The sequence below is a fragment of the Agrilus planipennis genome, unplaced genomic scaffold (assembly GCF_000699045.2).
Source record: "Agrilus planipennis isolate EAB-ADULT unplaced genomic scaffold, Apla_2.0 scaffold304, whole genome shotgun sequence".
Lineage (NCBI taxonomy): Eukaryota > Metazoa > Arthropoda > Insecta > Coleoptera > Buprestidae > Agrilus > Agrilus planipennis.
Genome location: NW_020439041.1, coordinates 275839 through 280453, shown reverse-complemented (window position 1 = coordinate 280453; position 4615 = coordinate 275839). Strand labels below are relative to the sequence as shown.

The 4615-nt window shown below is 38.8% G+C and overlaps 1 protein-coding gene across 1 annotated transcript in view; it reads left to right on the top strand.

Annotated features, from left to right (window-relative positions):
• Window positions 1–1516: 1516 nt before the first annotated feature.
• The window catches only part of LOC108742100 (glucose transporter type 1), a 140855-nt gene continuing 137756 nt past the window's right edge, over window positions 1517–4615 (top strand). The window contains exon 1 of the mRNA XM_018477131.2: window positions 1517–1651. The gene's annotated coding sequence lies outside the window, so the exon portion shown is untranslated. The remainder of the gene's footprint in view (window positions 1652–4615) is intronic.

Below are 4615 nucleotides of genomic sequence, written 5' to 3'. Positions count from 1 at the left end.
CGACAGAACACAGACCAACCTTTATGTGCTGTCTTAACAGCGCGTTTTAGAAAATACTACAAATGGCGTGGTGAGCGCCATCTGTAGTACGATGCTATCTAGGTCTACCTCTCCCATAATGGTCCATGTTTAAAAACATTTGACAACTTATGGAAGATCTCTTCTCCTCATTAAATTGTTTAGTTAATTACACCATCACAGAACAGGACCTATTGTTTACTTTATCTCATGGGACGTACAGTAAATTTGTCATAGTTGCCCGATGCATACATTGTCGGACGCCTGCCGTGTCTAAAATATACATGACACAGAAAATGTTAGTAGCGCCGAGTCAGACACGATGCATATTCTAATTTAATTACCGGACGTTGGAAATGATACGGTTAAGGTGCAACCCTTGGGACGAGCGCGGTCCATGCATATGCATGGTAACAGTCGACTGGAGAGATGGAATATGGGTGGCTAGACTGGGACATAATCTACATCGTGGTCCACAGGTATTTTCCAGCTGATGGCCTCCTTTCCGTGTAAATCTAACATGAATATTCTATTGGAATCGTACAAGGACCAGCTACCGTGTATCTATCTCTATGTATCTCCACTACTCCTTCAGCTGGCTGGAATATTTGATGACGTATGGTGGCGATAAATTCCACATATGCACTGGCAAGCGGACACGGTGGTGGAATTTTAACGTAATTTGATCCATCAAAAGCTGATTCATTCAAGGAGATTCATCTTTAACGAAATAACTACGACAGATTTAGTGGGAAGCGTCCAGGATGTGAATAATTTAAGTAGAAAAGGGGATGGACACTAATCAGTACCTGGTTTATGGGAAGCGAAGTCCCCGTCTAAAATTTAAACAGAGAGATTGTAGGATTTGAGAAGGTCTAAGTTTTTGATAGTTTTCTAGGTTGACATGGGCAAATGCTTGGGGCAGAAATACTTTTCAGATTCAGATAAAGATATTCTTTCACTCTTCAAAATTACATCCCAAAGATTCCTGAAGGAGGTTAAAAGAGGCCTGTTGCCCTACTACACCACTTTTCATTACAATGTAGGTTGATGGAACAGTCCACCAGTATCCTTGGAAACATCCCATATGGTTCGAATCTAATGTTGAACTGCAAGAAAGATCGATAAGGTTCTCTATTACACAACTTCATAACATCAGATCGCTTGCGCAAATACTTTACGATGAAGCAGAAGTGGAACCTTCCATCCTCTCCGCGCATGCACTCGTGACAAGGGAACACGCATGGATCTCGTCTATGTCAATGAAAACCTTCATAGCATGGAGATATCTATGGTGATAATTTTTAGAATCAGAATGCCACAACACTCCTGTGGTTGAATATAAAACGAAATTTAAAAACAGGATTCATCCAATTCATGATATGGCATTTTATTTCCCATCGCATTATGCACGATGAAACGGCATAAAATTTAAGTGTCTCATTCAAGGTACCCATTTTAAATTTGCTTCTCTTCTTTTCAGGGGAAGAGGTTGAAACTGCCGCTAATTTGCAGAAGATGCATCCGATTTAGGGAACTGTAATCGCGTTAGGGTCCTTGATGGTCCTTGTGGATGACAGTTCTCCTTCATAGAATTTTACTGAACCACTTCATAAACTGTGCGAGCGAAAATGTGAGTATTCCTTTTTTTTTTATTTCTCTATTCATTTATATGAATCGCCATTATAAATATGCATAAAACGAATTGAATAAACAGAAGTTTTTGTATAATTGAAGTACCACGACTACCGGAGATGTTTAGAATCTGCGAATCATTCATTGATAATGTCATCATGTCATCAGCCTCGTTCAAATTTTTCCATTTTGGTGGTTATCTTTTTAGTATAACAGAGTTATTCAGATGAGGTGGTCTATTGGTTTCTTTTAATTTAATTTGCATTTAAAAATTTAGTTGTTTGACTGTAAAGGCAATCTTCTAGGAACTAACGAATTAAAATTAGCGATTACGAGTTAATCCATGGAGTTCAATACAACATTGTCGATAAATCTCTTTATAAGTTATTATCTCTAGGTCTACTCAATAGGGATTCAGATGTAGGGTGTTTCGAACATTAATTTAAAGGTGTTATGAACGTCATGGTATCAAAAATGGTACATTGTTCGTATGACTAAAAGTGCAGAGATGTTTGCTCCATTCAAATTTTCCTGAAACATCTGAAATGATAAATATAAAACACAACCTATGTATTGTATACATGTATTGACCGGGTCAGTTTGTGTAATGCTAAGTGGACTCAGCAATTGTGAAAAGCTTTAATAATAAATATGCACCAGGTCCATTATTGTTGGACAGTAATATTGCAGCACATAGTAAGGCTTTTTAACTAAAAGGGTAATAATTAACTGCATTGGGTGCAACTTCCGATAGCTCTGTCGAATTTACTTTTTTGTATTTCCTATTTATTTGTTATCTGTTGGCAGATTGTGTTATAAACTACAGTGTTGTTTAAAACTTAATGGGTCTACTTCTATTTAATAATACCTATGAGTGAGTTTTAAAAAGCTATTAGTATATGGGTTTAAATTCTTTGACAGAAATCCATCGAAATTTCGATCTTATTATTTAGTCTTATGAGCGCGCTATCAAAATTGACAAAGTCTCCAATAAATTATCTGAGTTTTCACTTGAGTTTGTAGCCATTTGCTGTGTTTTGAGCACGCCTTTGTTAAGTTAGGAAATGCTTCATGAGTATTGACAAAGTGAAAAGAGATAACCGAATAATAGTAAGCGGTGCAAGGGTTAGAGGTTGCTTAGGCAGGCAAAAGATCAGGGTCGGCTTTATAACTGCCTGGTTGGAATTACATCTGTAAAAAAGCATCTTTGCACTTCTAAATTCCTGAGAATGTCGAACTGTCCAATGCTGGCAATGCTCAAATTCTATTTGTCTGCATCTCTTTCTGTTACACATTAATTGATGTAATGTTATTCTTTTATCTTTATGTGTCCGCTGCAATTCCTACCTGACATCTCTGTTCTATGTTTATGATATTCCGAAGAACATCTATCGTAAGAGTAAAAGTAGAAGTTCTGTCAACAACCGCTCAAGTCTAGTTAGCAAGGTGGAGGAAGAAAGTAAATGGGACAGTTTTATTGCTGGCTGTGTCACGTTTGAACGTCCCAACTATATATGTATAGGCAATTTCGATAAATACATCAGTAGTAGCAAATACCCCCTAGATGGTGCTACACTCTCTTTATTTGACTATTGGTGCATCCTAGAAGATTTAAAGCTGAAAATATGTTTTTTATTGTTATGGATCATAAATAAGTGACGGTTTTGAGTGAGATTTCAAATTACTAAACAGTAGGTAATGCTTCAGTAATCTTATTGATACCGTCTGCCATTTCCATAGAACAAATATAAAAAAGAAATAAATCCAGTGTTCAGCTATCGGTAGACAGAGTTTCCGCTGATACCAAACTTTTCTTGCTTGAATCAAATGATTTTAATTCTCGCCATGACCTGATACTGTTTGCCGCTAACAAAAGTCTCACTTAAAACGTATATACGTATATTTCTGGTAGTGCCAAAAAGGCAGACGGTGAAACGCTTTAATTGATGAAATCTTTGGTTTAATTTTCGTCAACGACTTAAATGTTTCCACATTCTGGGCGTCATATCGGCAGAGAACGTACTTTCCTATTTTACGGAGTAACATTACTGGAGTCATCTGCTACGACATGGAGATGAGAGGGTGCTCGTTGAGAAGGAAATGAATATTCCGGTGTTAGTGTCGACTGTCGAGTTTGTTACCCAATGCCACTCACTTAACATAGCAGCAGCGTAACCGTTCCCTATCCGCTGTCGCATCAGTTTACCAAAAGCGACGGTAGCGAAACAGTTTCTGGGGCTGATTGTCAATTATTCCGCTCTCAATCAGCAGGCCTGCTGCGATACCCTCGCGTACGCCCAATGTTGCCGACACAATGTCAGAGGCATTTGTTGTCGTTCGTGCCGGGAAATGTTGTCGAACATTTCATCGGCAACAAAGGACTGTTGCACAAGTTCAACGAGCTTGTTCAACAGACGGATAGACATACGCGGCGAAGTGATGAGCGTTTGTGTTTTGACAATTTGTGAAAGATCCAGAGAGTAGTTGCCTTCACGCAATCAAAACGTGTTGAACGAAACTTGAAGGTCTGAACATTATACAGGGAATTTATACTTTTTCCTGGAACAAAGAACGGTAAATGTCTAGATGATGGCCCCCACCCCAGAAGGGGGTGGGTGGGATCGAAATAGGAGGTCTCCCCCACCACTGTACTATAAAAAGTTCGTGGTGGTCTCACCCACATAAAAAGTTATGGGGGTAAGATGGGGGTGGGGGTAGGGTGGATCGAAAGAGGGTAGGGGGGATCGAAAGAGGGTGGACACCTGAGTAAAACTCCATAAAAAATTTGAGGCGGTCTCACCCCCACAAAAAGTTATGGGGGTTGAAAGTTGATTATTTTGACAATTTTCATACACTATAATTCAAATAAAATTCAATAAAAAAAATATTTTCAAGCGGGTGGAGGTGGGGGATCGAAAGAGGGTGGTCACTTGAACAAAACCCGATAACCTAACCTAACCTA